Below are 19,093 nucleotides of genomic sequence, written 5' to 3'. Positions count from 1 at the left end.
GTCATCCAGAAAGCCCCAGGAATCTGTCTGCCTCACCCCCCCCCTACCCCCGCCACACACACACCCCGGTGCTGGGATACAGCCACACCCAGCTGATAGATGGGCATTGCAAATCTCAACTCAGGACCTCTTGCATAACTTGCAGCTTACTGATGAAGTCATCTTCCTAGCCCTAATTTATAAACTTTAAATTTGACATGTTTTATTATAAGCAGTGCTTAATACATTTACTAATAACTGAATGTTCTCACTGTCAAAAGGAAAGTGCTATCTCTCTTACAGAAGAGGGCAAAGATGGATACAAAGATGCCATTATAGTGGTCTGGGGAGAGGAGTAATGGTGACATGGACCAGGACGGTAAGGAGAAGTCGGTGAGACCTGGTCAAACCTGAGTGTATCTTGAAAGAAGAGGCAACTGACTTGTGCAGGAGACATTAGCAAGAGTAGACAAAACTTCTGAAGCCTTTTGTTCATGCTGCCAGAAGCTGGAAAAAATGGAAGGAGAGGTAGATTTGGCTAAAGGATGTAAACTAGAGTCATTTTAATAAATATTTGAGGTTCATATTAGTTATCCAAATGAGTGTTCTAAGTAGGAAGATCAGTAAGTGAGTCCTGAGCTCTGAGAAGACATGACAGCTGAGGTTAGCTTTTAGGGGGTTGTTAGGTATCCAGATTTTACAAGGAGCAGCTGTGACCGTGTAGAGAGGGAATATTGAGACATCGAAGGGGAGGTCTAAGGATTTGGCTTTTTACTACTTATGGCATAATAAAAATGAAATATAGTCAACACAGAAGATGGAAAGCCCAATTCAACAAGAGACCATCAGAACCTGTCCATACCTACAGCCACCTTTGCTCATTAGTCAGAACTTTTGATCACAGTGACCCAGTGTTTCTTAGCCTATTTGTAAGCCTGAGCTCTTCCTCTCCCACAGGGTTTAAACACTCTGCAATTTCAAGACTTACAGAATTCTAAAGTTTCATTTATTTATTAAAATTGTTCCCTGACTGAAAGCCTGTGACAGGTCAGTGATAGCCACTCGCTTCACGGAGGCATTTGCTCACAAGCGCCCTGACTGTACTGTTCTATCATGTCTTGCGAAAGACTTGGCCATTTTCTGCTGTCCGGGACTGAGAGCTAGACACAGCCCAGGCTAGTTCCTTCTGAACCGGTTAGTTTTCTTGAGGCTGTGACCTCAAGAATAGTGAATGAGCAGTGACAGGAAGGCAGGGACTGCCGGTTTGGCTTACAGTTCAAGGGGGATGTAGCCATCATGGTGAGGAAGGGACTGCAACTGGAGTGAGAGGCTGCTGGTCAGACTGCAGTCACTCAGGAAGGGCAAAAGGAACAGGAAGTTAGCATGCGCAGTAGAGCCTCAAGGCCCACCCCCAGGGAACCACTTGCTCCAGCAAGGGTCTAGCTCCCGGAGGTTTTATAATTCTCTCAGTTGGCATGACCAACTGAGGATCGGGTAGTCAAGTGTCTGAGCCTGGGGGTGGGGGTGGGGGAACATCTCACTTCCAAAATGCAATATGCAATGACTTTATGTTCAACATAGCATAACAGCCAATCATTTAAAAAGACATTTGAAGAGGCTCACGTTTCAGTTAAGTCCAGCTCCACGTGCTATTGATGGTGGAATCAAATGACTCCTAGTTCCCAGTTCCCTAACGCTCCAGCGTACTCACCTCTGGGGTGGGATGAGAAGGGCACCTTCCTCCTTTGCCTGCCAGCTGGCAACTGTCTTAATTGAGGAAGTGTGTGGATGAGCAGGGGTCATGGCCAGGTGTACACAATAGCCTTGATGTTCCACAGTCTGCAGCATCTTTACCTTTAGAGCCTGATTGCATCACCAGAGTATGGCTCACTGCATCGATTGCTCAAGCCACGGTCTTTGAAAATTATATAAAATCCTTTTGCTAACTCTTGCTTACATCCAGTCATGAGGAGCTTTGGGGTATTTTGTTGTTGTTATTGAAAAATATCACAATTCACTCTGCCCTTGCTCTCCTTGAAAGTGCTGCAATTTATCACCTTAGGCATCAGGAACTAGGGACAGGGACTGAGAAGTGGCTTCTGTAAGCACTTGCTGCTCTTGCAAAGGATCTGAGTTCCAGTCTCAGCACCCCCAATTGCAGGTGATTTGACACCCTCTTCTGGCCTCTATGAGTATTGCATGCTTGTGGTGCACATATATCCCATGCAGACAAAACACTCATACCTAAAATAAAAATGAATACATCTTAAAAAAAAAAAAAGAACTATGAATAAAGGTCGTATTTCTAGGGTACACATTGAAGTTGACCATACTTGGTTTTGCTGGATCTAGTTTAGAGTGTCTTCACAGAACATTCTGGAAAATGGTCACCAAGAACGTGTGAACACGGGGCTTCAGGAGAACGGGGCTATAATGTAGTTTAAAATGAATTTTATTATGCATTTTTAAAGAATGAAGTTTTGCATTTAAAATACTGATGAAGCTAGTATATAGTTTATTTCTCTCAAAAGTTTTAAAAAAGATTTGTATGTATTTATTATTTGATTTGTTGTGGATATGGGTGTGGGTGTTCCTGCCACAACACATGTATGGCAGCTAAAGAACAAATCTTAGGGGTGGATTCTGTCTTTTTACCCTGTGGGGATGAAAGTCGGGTCGAGGTTTCCACCACAAGGGCCTTACTTGCTAAGGCAGCTCACCAGCCCTTGTCTCATAAATTTAAAACATGGTGAAGTGAGAGATTGTGATGCAATACGTTTTATCAACCAATGAACCAAGGTGTCTATGAGCTGATACCTGATATGCGTGGATAATCTCAATCTCTCTCCCTCTCTCTCCCTCTCTCTCTCTCTCTCTCTCTCTCTCTCTCTCTCTCTCTCACACACACACACACACACACACACACACACACACACACACACACACACATCAACTGAGAAACGGGAAGGAGAGTGAGGTCCATAAACAATCCAAAAAAATGCTACTATTGTATAGCATTTGGCTTTTTTTTTTCATTTTATGTAGGCTACTTAATGATTTTTATTGTCTTCCAGATTCATAAATAATAAATAGTGAGCTTGACGTGTGTGTGTGTGTGTGTGTGTGTGTGTGTGTGTGTGTGTCTACCTTCAGGGGTGAGAAGAGCACGATGGGTCCCCTGCAGCTGGAGTTATAAGTGGTTGTGAGCTGTTTGATGTGAGTGCTAAAAGCTGAACTCAAGTCCTCTGGAGGACCAGCAAGTATGCTTAATTGCTGAGTCATCTTTCCAACCCCAAAATGTGCTGGCCAGTTTAAAATAAAGCATGAGAATATTTGAGCTAAATTTTATAGGATTTTAAGATCCACTTACATCCTTTCCGTTTGATAAGTGGAGTGTTGCCTGTACAGTTCCCTGATTTATGGTGACACCATGTCCTTTCAGAGACAACAGTGTTATGTCACTGAACCTGAAGTGGTGAAGTAAAAAAGGCACCTGAATAATTATGGGCCTGGAAGATCTCACTTTAGTTCATAGGGAAGCTAACAGGGTTGAGAGGGAGAATTGTGTCCAGGCACAGGGGCCAGAACAGAAGCAGAGAACTCCTAGGATCATATATATATGATCATTGGCACAAGCAGAAATTTTACCCTCAGCATTTTCCTACTATGCTTTGGGAAACGAAACAAAAAATAATGAAAGGGTGATAAAAGGCCAGCAAGGCTTTGAAACTCTGCACCGTCGCATGCCTAAGGAAGGCTTTGGAAACGGGTGCGTACATAAACAGCAGCAGCTGCAGCCATGGAGGCAACTGCTCAGCATATGTAAGTGCAGTTGGAAAGTCATTGTCTTGCAGAGAATGCTCGAAATTGGTCCCTAATGGCCTTGGTTTTTGTCATATGGTCTTGATTATAAGGCTAAAATTGCATTGCCATGCCTTTAGTGTGAACGAGATGGATGGATAATTACTACGTGCGCTGAATCCCTTTCTGCATGGGGGAACTAGGACATCCTCTGGCCACAGTAGCTACCATTTCCACTATCTGTCAGAAAAGCTCAGAGAGGCCAATTCATCACCATCCTGGTGGGGAGAAACGGATTTGGGCTTCTTTAGCTGGGTGTCCACACTTCCCTTCCATATGCATATGCAAATTGTAGACCCACAGAAGTGGCCAATGGGAGTCCAGTGAGGAAGTGCATAAAGTAGCAGGGCCAGTACTGGAAAGGAGAGGTCAGAAAGTGCTTTGGTAGCTTTTTAGAAAGTGTCTGATCTTGGTATTATCTGTGGGCATAGCCCTACTGAAGGACTGAGGAAGATCCTGGGGGTCGCTTCCAGATGGTGTAGGAAGTTTTAAATTATGGACAATAGGAGCTGTCAAATAAGCAATGTCCGCAGTGATTTCAGATTGGGGAGATGGTTCAGTGGTTAGACACACTTTCCCCCCTTGTAGCAGGCCTTGTGTTGGTTCCCAGCATCCACACAGTGGTTCACAGATGCTCACAGCCTGTAATTCTAGTCCCAGGAGCCCCAACACCCTCTCCTGGCCTCCGCAGGCACCAGGCATGGATGTGGCACACGTTCATACATGTAGGCATTCCTACATGCACATAAAACAAAAATAAGAGATAGAGGGGGGGAGGAGTTAGAGGGGGAAGGGAGAAGGGGAGGGAGGGGGAGGAGTGAGAGAGGGGAGGGAGAGGGAGAGAGGGAGAAGAGGGAGAGGAGGGAGAATTTCTGTTTGTGAATTTTGCTCCTTGAATAGCCTCCAGGGGCCTCTTAAAGGTGAAATAACAGTACTAACAAAGTGCCAGCTGCTGCTGCTGCTGCTGCTGAGGATGAATTTCATGGCCATTTAGAGCCACAGCCAGGTCCCACTCTTCAGAAGAATAAGTCTAATCCGAGAATAGACATGGATCTGGGAGAGGGTCTGTGTCTAAAATCAGCCTAGGAAGGCTTTGTGATCACAATCTATAGCTTGTCACCCAAAGAACAGTGTGGGCATTGGAAGCTCTGCACACCGACTGATCAGGTCTGGGCAGCTACACAGCCGTTATGCTAGTCTAACTGTGAGTGTTCTGCTCCAGTGATGATGGAAGCTGGGGAGCAGCCGGGGCATTTAACTGAGGATGGTACCTGCAGGATGGCTCTGAAGGTAAAGGCCGCCGAGCCCGAGAACTGGGGTGAACTCCAGGACCTACGTACATGGCAGAAAGAGAGAAGGCAAAATCAGCTGTCCTCTGGCTTCCATGCATGTGGCATGATGCGCACCCCCAAAATGAGTGTATACATAGAATGACAAAGAAAATTAAAAATGAAAACGGAAACTAAAAATGGATTTTCTTTGTATATTTAAGAAAAGGGGGTATAGAGAACAGAGGACTAGATGTGCATATGTGTTCATGTGAAGGGGTATAAGGAACAGAGTACTCTCTGTGCCTATGTATACATGTATATGTGTGCTCATATGTATGTACATATATATGTATGTATATATATGTGTGTATATATGAGAGTGTATATGCATATATAGTATGTGTATGTACACATATATGCATGTGTGCATTATGTATATATGTGTACATACGTATGCATGTACATATATGTGTGTACATACGTGTGCATGTATATATATATATATATGCATTGTGCATCCCTCTGCAAAAAGGATCAGACAACAGTAATAGTTGATCTGGCATACTTAATTGCAAGCTTTTATTTTATCATATCGACATAGTGATGCAGTTTGGTTGCTCCCATTATTACACTGTATAGTAGTTAAATCCGGGATTCTGGGGCAATAAAACATGAGGGTTATACTATCTGGTGCTGTTTTTAGCTTTCATTTCTATCGAATGCTGCCAAATTAGTAGCATTTTGTGATTCCCGATTTAGCTCTCTTAATAAGAAGCAGAGCTAAAAGCAGCCAACCAAGCAGCTGAAGTCTCATCACAAGCCAGTAAGATCAATAAGCTAAAAAAAAAAGTATGAAAAGTTTTTGAGTGACAGCTTAAAAATGGAAAATTTAAATATATACCACTGCCTTCTGCTCCATTGTATAACACATAAAGCCCACTTTGGCAGTGCGTCTTTAAGCAGTCAGGAAGGTGATTTATTCGAATTGTGAGATTTGTGTTTATGCTCCATGCTGTAAACTATGCTCAGAGCTATATATCTGTAGGAGGTGATACCAGCAGTGTTACCCAGGCCAAGCATTGCTAGTATTGTTCAAAGTGTAGTTTATTGGGCTATAAATAGGAATGTCACTATTGACACTTGCTGCATTATCTAAGTCCCCGAATAGCTGGTGTGTGCTGTTTTCCAGCTGCAGAGCAAGGACTGCTCTGTGCACAGACCGAGGTGTTGCGTCTGTTCAAGGGGTTCAGGTAGAGGAACTCATGTCAGTCTTAAACGCTTGTATATCCTGTGACCATTAACTGTAAAGCTTGATTCCATGCTCAGCATCCCATATATCAGGGGCTGGAGAGGTGGCTCAGTACTTAAGAACACAGGCTGGTCCTCACTTAAGAACACAGGCTGGTCCTCTAGAGCGTCTGGGTTCAATTCTCAGCATCCACAGGGAGGCTCACAACCATCTGTACCTGCGGTTTCAAAGCATCTGATGCCCTCTCCTGGCTTCTATGAACACTGCATGCAGCAGTGCTCAGAAATACATATAGGCAAAACACCCATAAACATAAAAACAAATCTCTAAGAAATACATATGTGGGAGAAGTAAGGACTCCATACATTAAAAACCATATACGAGAGAAGCTCAAAGCTAAGCTAAACAACAGGAGTCCCTGGGAAATGGTCTACTTCCTGCAGTCAGAAGCCAGTAACACGCTCTCCTGATTTTCCCCTTAACCGGATATTTATTTCATAGGCATTGGTTGTATTTTTCTTAGCTATGTTCTTGTGTAATTTATGGAACATGATGAATATCTTCAATAATTGTGCAAAATAGTCTGTCTCACAAATAATAACCATTGCCTGAAATATCGGGGGACAGTTTCTGAGTAGGAATTGAGCATGAGTTCCACATCTTCTGTGTCCAAACCGTGACTTCATGTTGGTAGGACGTTTGCTGTTTATTTATCGCTTCATCTACACTTATTTGCAGATTGATTCCTGCATGGTGGATGGTGTTGCCATACACAAGGAAACTTAATTTCTTTTGTTGAAAATCAAGACAGTATTTCAAGACTGTTTGAATTTCGCCAGATCCACTCTCCTTTATTAAAGGCAATAAACAATAAGAAGGCCCTTTCTTAAATCTTATTTTAGAAATCATAGGCAAATAGACACATAAATCGTGAGTATGGTAATTTACCTAGGTGTTCCTAATGTGGTGCTGTAGAGGCCAATGATGTTCTCAACTAATTTCCCACATCATTAGAATTGGAAGTGAACAGTGGTGTCTGGAAGGTCATTTCTTCATGTGTTAGTTGCACCAGCTACATGGCAGACTCTGTACTGGCTTCTGGGTGACTCTACTTGTCTCTCTCAATTCATGGAGACTGAGAGCCTTACAGATACCCAAATCTTAAATCCTCAAATGCTTTATAAAAGAGTGTGCTAATATCCCTAGGTTACTTGCATATTAAGTATGATATGAACATTACAGGAATAGTTGTATTGCATTTGTTAGGGGAAATGACAAGAAGTCTGTGCATGTCAGTACAAATTTTTTCCTGAGTATTTTTGTTGTGGATGAGTTGAATCCACCATTGTGAAACCCAAGGATCACTAGGGACCGTAGTCATGGTAAATACAGTATCTTTATCCTAATGACACTGTCAGCTCACACCACATTGGAGGAGATAATGCTAACATTGTGAAAAAGTCAACTTTATCTGGAATGAGCCAGAGAAAAATCAAATACAACAATCATGTATGACCAAATGTATATTTATTGCCTTTTGTCTTCTTGTGAATGTGATAATGTGGTACAGAGGCCACAGGCATGCTGACATACCCATGGAATTTCTTTGCGTACTTCACTCAAATATCTGAATCTTGGGAATTTATTGAGTGGTGACAAGAGAGAGAGATAAATCCAAATGATGTGAAAGGACAGGCAGTGTCATAGTTTTTTTTGTCAAACACAAACCTAGACACACTAATAAGCAGCATTCCTCTGTGGTCCCTGCTCCAGTTCCTGCGTTTAGGTTCTTGTCCTGAGTTCCTGCCTTTAGGTTCCTGTCCTGAGTTCCTGCCTTTAGGTTCCTGTCCTGAATTCCTGCCTCTGCTTCCCTCCATGAAGGACTTTGACCTGTAAATTAAACTAAGCTGTTTCCTGCCCCAGCTTGCTGTGGTCATGGTATTTATCACAAGAACAGAGAGCTAAGTAGGGCAGAGAGCTTATGGTCCATTGATACCAGGTGCACTGACTAAGTGTTGAAAATGAAGGTGTGTCGGGGAGGGTGTCTTTGTTTCAACTGAGCGGTGCTGTTTGAAATGTCATGATGGTCAAGGAATGAAGAGAAGAGTGATCTTCTTACCTAGAAACCAAGAAAGGCACAAAATGCAAGGAATGTTGACTGCACCCCTTACTGCCCCTTTCAGGGGTCTCTGTGGCGTGCAGACTTTGCAATAAGGAAACCTGAGGTTTTCATGTGTTTGCATGTCATGTCTCATGGCTGGGACTTAGGAGTTGAGGCTGGGGGAAAACCCCAGTAGTGTCTTCTGTTTCGTGTTCTAGAGGGAGAGGGTTGAGGTGAGTGTGGTTGCTCGAAGCAACTCAGTGCAGGAAGCCAGAAACCATGGTGCACATTGCAGTCTGAGGCTGATGATCATGCAGATAGTGGTAGCGTTGGGAAGGCCAGATGCTGGATGCTGTCTTCTGCAGTGGTCCACGTTGCATCAAGAGCAAAGCTGAGCCCATGATGGACACTTAGTCTGTCCTAAAGAATGACAGTTTCATAAGGAACCCACTGTTTTTATCCTCCCATACTTTCTGTAAAAGTCCATGACACAGTGGCAGAGGGAAGGCAGGGAGCCTGGGGCCTGAGAAATCTAGGACATTTTTTCTTTTCATTATTCTTTATTGCTTCTTTTCTGAGTTAAAATACTCAGCTTTGCTCTGAAAAGAAGCTAAAATCCTTAGGCAAAGAGCTTGTAAACAAACACCCACTTGAACCATCTGGTTTTCTAACACATACAAGTGATTAAGCTTCAGAGCTATGATTGTTAAAATTTTTAAAAACACAACAACCCCAAACACCTACAAATAGATGCCTTATGTAAGTTTATAAGGGGGAAACATATGATGTCTTACAGAGTAAATAATGTGGAAAGGTTAAAACAAGCTTTTTAATTTCCTTCCCTCCCTCCCTTTCTTTCTCCCTCTCTCCTTGCCTCTCTACTACTTTCTCCTTTCCGTTGTTTCACCCTCCCCTCTTTTCTCTGTTTCCTTCCCCCTCCTTCCCTCCCTTCTCCCTCCCTCTATTATAAGCATTATGGAAAGATATGATTTATACACTTAAAATACACCACTTAGTCTCCATTTTCAACAACCTAGACTGAGCCCTCATCTTTACACCCATTATTATTTTTGCCCTTGATAAAGAAACATGAGTGTTCAAATGTGTGTGTATGTGTGTGGGGGTGTGTGTGTGGATGTGTGTGTGTGTGTGCGTGCACACACGAGAGGGTGTCTTACTTCCTCCTAGAATATTAAAAGACCTGGGTTATTTGAAAATTATGAATTCACATTTTTTTTTGTCCATGATGACTGAGGAAAAGTCAGGTCAGGGGGAAATTAAATATGTTAAGAGCTCTCATTTTAATTGTATAATATCGACACTGTCTTTGCAGTTAATTTCCTTGACAAGTTGTAGAGCATATAGTGTGGATCCCTCATCCATTTCTAAGGTGGAAATGATTCTAAATTGGGACATTTCACTTAGGTGACTTCGCTGGAGGGAAGAAGCATAAGCATCCCCCTGGACTGCAGGGCTGTGGCAGGAACTCAGGGTCCTAGCAGGCAGCTATTGGTGTGGACACCAGACCCAGAGAACCTCACGCGCAGTAAAGTCTGTAGGTGAGGAAGCAGTATTGGATCAGGCCTGCTGTTTCTACCTCCCAAGTCTTACTAGCCAGTACTTATGGCTAGATCTGCCGTATCTATTGAGCAGAAGGGGGGACATTAGAAAAAGTATTTAATTATGGAGATGGCAGTTCAGGCATCAAAGAGATCTACCCGTGATAATCTATGCCCCTACATGATGATCAACTTGATGATCCTTTGCCATCCCTTGTGACCCGTGCTATGTGATTACTGTTGGTCTAGATGGCCCTGTTAGGCCCCTGGGTGCAATGGGCTTCAGTCATGTTGCTTTTACCATGCGTGTGGATTGTTTTCACAAATCCTGGGCCATGCTCCCTTCTGTGTGTGCTCTGCCACTGGTCTGTATCCCCGGCGCCTCAAGTAAGCTTCACCACGTCTCTCAAATTCAATGCTCTGCTCAGCTCTTGGTCGAACAATAGCGTAGCCTGACATCCACTGTCAAGGGCTAAGGCCTTTGTAGGGGATTCCTACTGTTTTGTGTTAATGGAGAGAGTTTTGTTCTGTGTATTTGAAACACAGAGAACACTAAGGGTGATACAAACCTGCGATTCACTGGTTCTGTTGGGTTTCTAAGTTTCTTATGCTGTGTGCCGTCTTTGGAATATACTAAAGCTAGAGACAACAGACTCAGGCAATGAGTCTCTTGGAGATTGACATCACCTAGTTAAGTAAATGGTAATCAACTCTCCCGGGGGGAGAAGGTCTCTGTGTTTTCCCATGATGGTGGCGAGTGAGCTTCATAGGGACCAGCTTTCCTCAGGCCAGTTTGTTTAATTTTCCTTAACCCATCCCCCTCACAACACACTCACCCCAAAATCAGAGTAGAGGCTTGGCACATTGTTTCTTGACCAGACCCATTGTCAGAGTACAAAGTCCACTAATTGAATTCCGTCCGCTGACTGAAATCAAGCATCCACAGAAGACTCAGAACACTGGCTGGGGTTTTTTTTTCCCCCCTCTCCTTTAAATCTGGAGTCTAAGTCATTTTTTAAACGTGAGTGATGCAATTTCTTGTATCTTTCATTTAAAATGCTACTTGGTAAACAGCGGTGCAGATTAGTGTATTTGTAATTTAAATGAAGACCATACATCAAGCCAGAGTCTGCAGAGAAAGGAGAAGTTTAGGGATTGATTCATCCTCCTCTCCGTGTGATCTACTACAGAAAATAATAAATAGGTGAAGGAAAGAGGAGAAAAGGGTTCTGTGAATTTGGGGGAGATAGAAACCGATCTATTTCTAGAAGTCCCTCCCAATAGCTAAATCTTTATTTTCTTCAAGCACACTAATAAATTCTTCCTAATTCATGTTTTATTTTCTCTCAGGGTCTGCTCGCTGATTTGCTTCAACAAAGGAAGCATTATGTTACACCTTTTAAATAATTGATGGCTCTCAATCTGAGCCAGCTCGAAGGAAATTCTGAAAATAGGTACCAATTGAGCAGATGCCTCCTTCCTCCCCACAGCCCCTTCTTAGCACTCATTGCTCTTAAGGTTCCTTAGTTAAACCGCATCCCTCACCCCGCCCCGCCCCCTTTTGCCTCATTGATGGAGCGGGTGATGCTATCTACCAACAGGGTTTGGGTATTACCTGGTACTTGGTCTCCCAGTTTTTGTCTCACATCCATTCTGCTTTGTTAAAGATGACAGGGAGCTGTTTGTTGTAAGTGGATATAATAAGGAGCTCTAGATTAATCAGCAAAAAATAATTAGCAAAAAATGCCATGTCATCTTCTGCATCAGAGATAGCTTGTCAGGAATACAAAAAGAAAAAGAATGTACTTAAAAATTGTGCCTAAGAATCTGCAGAGTGTGATTTTCACAAGAATCCCAGTACCCTGAATGTTGGCCCGGCTGTAACCTTGCCTACCTCCAGCTGTTCTGGAAGGTTCCAAGGAAATGAGTTGATCTGTGTTTTTCCCCAAGGGGGAGAGGATGTTCCCATTCTATTCCTTTTAGGTATCCCTTGTGGTTGTCCAAGGTTTGGGGAACCTATGATGGCTTTTAGGCCTCTGTGGTTGGTAGAACACCAGAATGGTCCATGGTGGTCCTGGATCTCTCTCTCCCCCCCCCTTCTATCTGTCTCTCTTTCTCTCTGCCTCTTTGTCTCTGTCTGTCTGTCTGTCTGTCTGTCTGTCTGTCTGTCTCTGTCTCTGTCTCTGTCTGTCTCTCTGTCTGTCTCTCTGTCTCTCTGTCTCTCTCGCTCTCTCTCTCTCTCTCTCTCTCTCTCTCTCTCTCTCTCTCTCTCTCTCTCACACACACACACACACACACACACAGAGAGTAGCCTTCTACTTCTTCTTTTTAGTGCATGAGAAGGCAGGCAGCATATGTTATTTCACTTAGGGTGCTTAAGAAGCCCTAATCTGTGAGGATGGAAGGTAGATTTCCCATCTTGGTCCTTCCCATCATCTCTCTTAGTCATTCAGTTATTGTTGTTGTTGGGGTTTGTTTGTTTGTTTGTTTGTTTGTTTTTCTCTCTCTCTTTCCCCTGATGCGTTTCCTTCTTCCTCCCTAACGTCCTACAACTCAGCAGAAGAGAGATGTTTGACCAAGTGTTAGACCTGAGAATTTTGGCTGAGTTTTTGAAGAAATCACGTATTTTCATTCACAGGAAAGTTTTCTCTATTAGGACCTGCACCAATGTACTTCTCTACATTGTTGTATTTGGGAGCAGGCAGATATCAGGAAGGCTGAGTTTGAACTCACTCCCACTGAGGGGAATTGTCTATCACATCCTTCATGGCCTAAAGATGTACCGTATTACCCACTCTAAAAGGAGCTTAGTTGCTGGTCATGTAGATCATTACAGTCTATTTATCCCCTTGTTAGAGATAGTTTCCTGGGGGACACTGATGCCCTCTTGCTGTTGACTTTCCCAGCTAACTGTAGCTCCTGTACACATGCTGCCTCTGCCAGGATCACCTCTTCTGATGCCTCTTATGGAACTGCCCCAGCAAATCCTCAACTAACTGAATCTATTCAGACCCACACAAACGATACATGATAGGATGTGGAGGAGGCTGAGGCACTGCGACTGGCCTCTTGCTGGCTCCCTCTGTACTCCGTTTCTATGCAGAGGGAACGGGGAAGCACAGTCATTCCCTCTTTCAGAGCACTGTTGCGTGTGCTGTCCATTTGCTGGTCTGAGAACTCAGACTTTTGTACTTGGGTGGAAGTAGGTTACAAGGCTACTTAGTGTAGGGAGAGGGATTTAACATGGGATTTCCCCAAGGCTAAGTATGCTGTCTGTGACTGTGATGCTAATGACATCAGGACTATGATGTGTCCAGTGGTTTCTCATTTTTTGGACTGTCCATTCTTAGCACAGACTAGGGATTTAGCACCAGCTTTTCCCCTCTGGAGGTGAGTAGGTACTTCTCTTTCAAAGGAAGTATGTGCAAAATTCAGAAGCCCCTGCAAGACGTGATTTAGGGTAAAGGAGGAGATAGTACAAGAAATCACATTGCCCTGGGGTCAGTGGCTTTGTGGCCATTTATATCTATATACGATGTAAAAAATATTCTGTGGCATAAGGTAGCAATCCGATGCTTGATCTCCAACTGTCACGTGTCACAACCAGAGGGAGTGGAGTGGTGCTATTCATATTGGAAGGGATGTGAAAGATGTCCCCTGGCAATCCACATCCGAGCCAGTGCATCTACTAGTGCTGGCTCCCAGAATCACTTCCTTGTTGTCAGCTCATACATCCGATCTCAATAGTTACTAGATGAGGGGAATTTCTGGTTTATAAAACCGCTGTGTTCCAGTCTGTATTTTCTCTTGGCTTGAGATTCAGGAAGCCAGGTAAGGTGAGTGGTAGGGACTGTTCTAGGTTACCCGCCAAACCCAATCACGCACTCATCTTCTCCTCAATTTCTTCTTGTAGTTTTTGAGGCATGGAAGCATGTAGCTCAGGCTGGCCTTGAATTTACTGTACAGCTGAAGATGACCTTGAAAATTTGAACCTTTTGCCTCCACCTTGTGAGTACAGGATAACAGCCATGTACCACCATCCCCAGTTTATGTAGCAATGAGAGTAGAACCCAGGCCTTTGTGCATCTTAGGCAAGCACTTTAGTCAGTGAGCTCCATCCCTAGCCTTTGGGACCGGAACTCTGGAAACTGCCTACAGGGTCTTATTGTCCTCACTGTTCTTCAATAGCTCATTCATATTTCACTAAGAAATTATTCATATTGCTTAATTATCACACCTAAATCCAGGATTTATTTGGGGGAATTAGATTGCATTTTATTAAGTAGGTTTCACAAAAGGAATAAAAATTATTTCTAGAACCTTCTATCCATCATCTTCTCTCACTTAGAGACGTTATGTACATGAGATCCAAGACCTGGTGCCCAAAGCCATCATCATTATAACATAAATGTTTTTGAAATTTCACCAGTCTCAAAATGGGGCTTGACAAATACTACATTTTATTATTTTTAACACTTAATTTATAGCAACAATGATGTTTTCATGCATATATATATAAAATGTTCTTTGATCATTTTTCAACCCCACTGACCTATTTTGTCCTTCACTCTCTTTATCCCCACAAATAGTTCCTGTTCTAGACAAGTAGTATATTTTATTTAAATACTGTATTATTATTTGTGTGTGTATGTGAGTGTGTGAGAGAGGGGAGGAGGAGGAAAGGAGGGAGGGAGGGAGAGGACTGTATGTGTGGGCCATGAGGTAGCCTTGCCTAATTTCTTCTTTCCTTCCATGTTTTTGTACTTTCTGTTCACCAGAGTTTTTGATTAAAGCCTGTACCCACAAGCCGTTTCACTGGCCCGAGTAACATGGTTTCAATGTGTTACCTTGAATTCTGCAGCCATGTTGGCACAGCCATGGTCAGCATGTTCAGATAGCAGTGTAACTGCTCAGATGGGCACCTGCGCCACGTCCCCGCTATTCCTCGGCTTTCCTCAAAAGCACAAATCCAAATTAGCTTCCCCAGGCTTCTAACTCTGCTGTGCCATTGGGGTGGGATCTTTCCTAATGTTTCCTTACACTCACATAAATTACAGCTTTTCAGCAGTTCCCCTGTGCTCACAATCCTGGAAAATAAATAGGGTTGGATTTTCACACCCGTGTTTCCTGCCTCCTGTCTCATTCATGAGTACACTGCAAACACTCTAGTTTTCTCTGCCAAGTAGCCTCCTTCCTTGACTCTGTTCCCTCTCAAATTCCAACCTATACCAGAGCACGTCCTCTTCTCCGGTCCTCGTCCATCTTCTGCTCTCATCCTATGCAAAAGCTTCTTTCAAAATTACACTTTTGTTTTCCAGTACCCCAGTACTTTCTCAGAGCAAAGCAAATATGCTTCCAACTGGGCACTTTACAGCCTCGGGCTATTGAGGAGAATTTCTGACTGAAGCTTCAATCTTGGTCTTTAGTCATGCATTATGATTTTAACCCCATCATTGCCAAGGAGGTCTGAAGCAGGGGGTGTGCAGGGCGGTGTGGGTGGAGGACTTTGTGTCTGAAGGGTGTCCCAGTGAAGGCTTAGCAGTTTTCTGAAGGCAACGCAGACACCTCCTTAAAATGTTCCCTCCTAAGCTCTACAGTTAGCACATTCATGCCCCAAAGAGTGTCATGGAAAATAGTCCAGTGCCATCTGGCTACTTAGTTTTCCTATATATTTGCATAGACCATTGTACCAGGCCAGACACCTAGCCAGTTATTAGGGGCATCCAGTCACCTATTGGTTATGAGATTTTTTCATTTTCCTTCCATGAGTTGTAAGTCTACATCACTGTTGCTGAGAATAGCTCTTGCATGTAACAGTAATGACGGGGAAAGTGTCAAGTCCTACGTAATGGTCTCCTTTCTCTTTCAAAACTGGAGAATACAAGCAATTTAACGGCACTTGACCTACAAGCTTCCTTTGGCGGACATACTTGGAGACACAACTTTTGTTCACTGAGAACTTACCCTGAAAACTTGTGCCTGTCTATCTGTTTCCAAATAAAAAACAAAGCCCCACATGTGGAGAAATGCATGCAATTTCAGGCTGATGTCAACTGAGTCCATTGGTATTGAAAGGACGTTTGTTTTTCTTCCAAAAGCTGCACGTGGGTGTAGTAATGGGAAATGCTTTGAAACCCCTACTGGTGCATTCACCATAAATAAGAGAGGAATAGAAGTATAATAAATCCAAGAAAGCTGGAAAGGAAGAAAACTGAAGTAAAATTGAGGACTATTTCTTCTCTGGAGTGTTAATGCAGCCCTGAGTGTATATATAGGAAAATCAAAGACTTGCTAGAGGCTCAGCATACTATCATAGCTATTAATGTGTGCTTAGCTCTATTGCCTGGGGGATTTTATTAAATGCAGTGGCCAAGAAAATGACCTCACTTTTTCCTGTTTTTTCTTTTTCCTCCTCTTTTGGGTTGGATCCTTGCTTGTATCACATAAATGAATAAAGCTATTTGCTGGTTCATCAATGAAACGACCTCAAATGATGAAGATGTGAGGAAAGCATCCTCTGCTAACACTGTTGCAGTTTGAAAGGTAAGGCCTTCCCCAGGAGACTGGGAGATGTCGATGCTCTTTTAAGGTCTGCATGACATTATGCCCCATGATACACATGCGAGGGCTAAGCAGCCCGTTGATATCTTTGTCTATTATGTTGTGCTGTGTCGGTGAGAATTTAGTTGATAGCCAATGACGTGGTCAACCAAAAGGTCTGATGTTTTCCTTGTTTTATCTTTTAAAATGCAAAAACGGCATTTTTTTTTTTAAGTAGGTAGAGTTTCACTACGTAGCCCTGTTTCACTATGTAGTCTAGGCTGGCCTGGATCTCCCTCTGTAGATCAGGCTGGCCTCAAACCCACAGAGATCTTCCCTGCCTTTCTCCCTGGGACTATAAGCGTGCCTCACCATGCCTGGCTCCAAAGCAGAGTTTTTTTTTTTAAGGCTCCCCTAAGTGCTTCATTTTGCTGCGTGTGCTGATGAGTCGATGTCACTCCATACTGGTGGCAGGGACCACGGGGCTCCTTGGCCAGGCTGTGCCCTCCTTGCCCCAGTCAGTTATGCTGACCTGCGAAATGTGATTGTCAAGGTCAGCCTGTTTCTGAATTCTGTATTTTGGGAGAGCACAGAGTACAAAATATTGCTTTTTCTGTGCATCTCATCCTGTGCTTGTGATAGACAAAGCTCTCTGGCTCCCAGCTTCTTTAAGATCCATTACAAACTCACTATCTACTGAGTGCTTTGATATTGTCACGAATTAAGGTTGAGTTTAATCTCACTTCATTTTTCTAAGGAAAACCATAGATTTCACAGATCACCATCCATTGCTTTGCTGGTGTCCTGAATGCAGCGCCTTACCTTGGACCTGTGAGCTACACAGTGATAGTTGTTACGGGAGGCTCACAGGCATGGGGTGAGGATTTGCTGTCTTCTCACACAGGAAAAGCGCTGGCTGAGGGAACACTGACTGCCTCCTCCAGGTAGGAGCAGCAGCGGTGGTGGACTACCTGCATCCCAGTGCCTGCTGAGCATGCGCAGTGTGGCCAGCTAGGGCCCTGCTCCACCGCAGATGAGTGGCCTCTCCACTGCTCTTCTCTGTGGTGCTTGCTCCTGAGACTTCCTGGAGCATGGCAGACATGATCAACAGGTTTTGGCTTTAGTGTTAAAATGGCACTTTCAAAGTAGAATTACTTTCGTAAGAGACCTGAGTTTGTTTCGTTCACAGATTGACAATGTTTCAGGGGTGGGAAAATAGCTTTCCGTTCTTAGAAGTAGATGGGAAGGAAGGTAGCCTTTGCTCTGTGCAGGTCGGACTCCTACGGAGATCTGTCCCCAAACCCTTCAGTCCCGTGAGTCTGCAGTATGACACGTTGCTTGGTGTAGTATCCTTTTCATTTCAAATACTGTTTGCACTTAAATCTCCTTGTCTGAAATTATAGGTATTGTTTCAGAAAGCTCGAGTGCGCTTCCAATTCATTCGTGCTGTGCTTCTGCGAAAAAGGACCGATTATTTTCACATTAAAAGTAGGCTTTTATAAAGTATTTATCACAAGATTGCTTTAAATAACAGTTCTCATAGAGATTTACAAATATGACTTGATTTGAAAAAAACATTAGCGGTTTCTCACCAGACTTTTGGACAACACCTCTAACTTTAATGTGAGGCAAGTAAAAAGGTAGAAATCATGGAAAGAGTCCTATATGAATTGCATATGAATAAATGCTGTGTATGCGTGTGTGTATGTGTGTAGTGTGTGTGTGCGTGTGTGTGTATGTATGTGTGTGTGTAGGGATGAATTCACCATGCTTGCTGCCTGTGTGGAGGCCAGCGATGAATGGTTGGTGATAATCTTCAGTCTCTCTCCACCATACTTTTTAAGACAGGGGCTTCTCCTGTCTCCACGTCCCCCATGACTGACTAAGGTTCCTACACCTGACAGTTTGCATTTGTGCTGGTGACTCAGACTGGAGTCTTTATGCTTGGGCAGCTAGCATTTTTCCCCTGAAGCATCTTCCCAGCCCAGGAATTACATTTAGAAAATAATTTACTTTAGTGAAGTTTTCCACTGCCACCTTTATTGTCGCCAGAGCACATCAGAGAAAAAAGAAAAGAAAAAAGAAGAAGAAAAAAAAACAGAACAAAAAAATAAAACAAAAGCAGGCCAGTTTGAGTTTGGAAAAGAGAAATAAATCTATTTGTTTGGAGGGTTGCATTCTGCATTATGCATGTACGTAAGAGTGAGGTCTGCTTTGATCCTGTCGATTAGAAGTTTATTTTTAAACTCAGACTGGGCTGGACTCCAGCTATGCTCTTTGTCCTGCAACACTTCCTGGGCTTTGGGTCCCCAGCCTGGCAGAGCCCCGGCTATGCAGGAGGAAGTAGGGGAAAGTGTGGATGGTTGATGGGGGCTGAGGGGATTTTTCCCTCCCTTCCTCCCCTCCAGTTTTGAAATTCAAATTGAATGCAATTTTCAGCTCATTTGAGCCAGAATATAGTGTTGCCGGGCTTCAGTGGCTCTTAAATTCAAAACTCACGGGAGGAAGCAGATATCATCTGTCACTGTGGTGG

At 43.4% G+C, this 19,093-nt stretch overlaps 1 protein-coding gene across 10 annotated transcripts in view; it reads left to right on the top strand.

The window, feature by feature from the left end:
* ESRRG (estrogen related receptor gamma) overlaps positions 1–19,093 on the top strand; it is a 604,250-nt gene that overhangs the window by 165,183 nt on the left and 419,974 nt on the right. For 9 of the 10 annotated variants that reach the window (XM_084773293.1, XM_084773294.1, XM_084773292.1 and 6 more), the window contains one exon: positions 16,478–16,563. The exons of the other annotated variant lie outside the window; for it this stretch is intronic. The gene's annotated coding sequence lies outside the window, so the exon portion shown is untranslated. The remainder of the gene's footprint in view (positions 1–16,477; positions 16,564–19,093) is intronic. 10 annotated transcript variants of the gene reach the window in all.

The sequence above is a fragment of the Acomys minous genome (assembly GCF_964271855.1).
Source record: "Acomys minous genome assembly, chromosome: 1".
Lineage (NCBI taxonomy): Eukaryota > Metazoa > Chordata > Mammalia > Rodentia > Muridae > Acomys > Acomys minous.
Note: the sequence above shows the minus strand (reverse complement) of the source record. Positions and strands in the feature narration are given on the sequence as shown.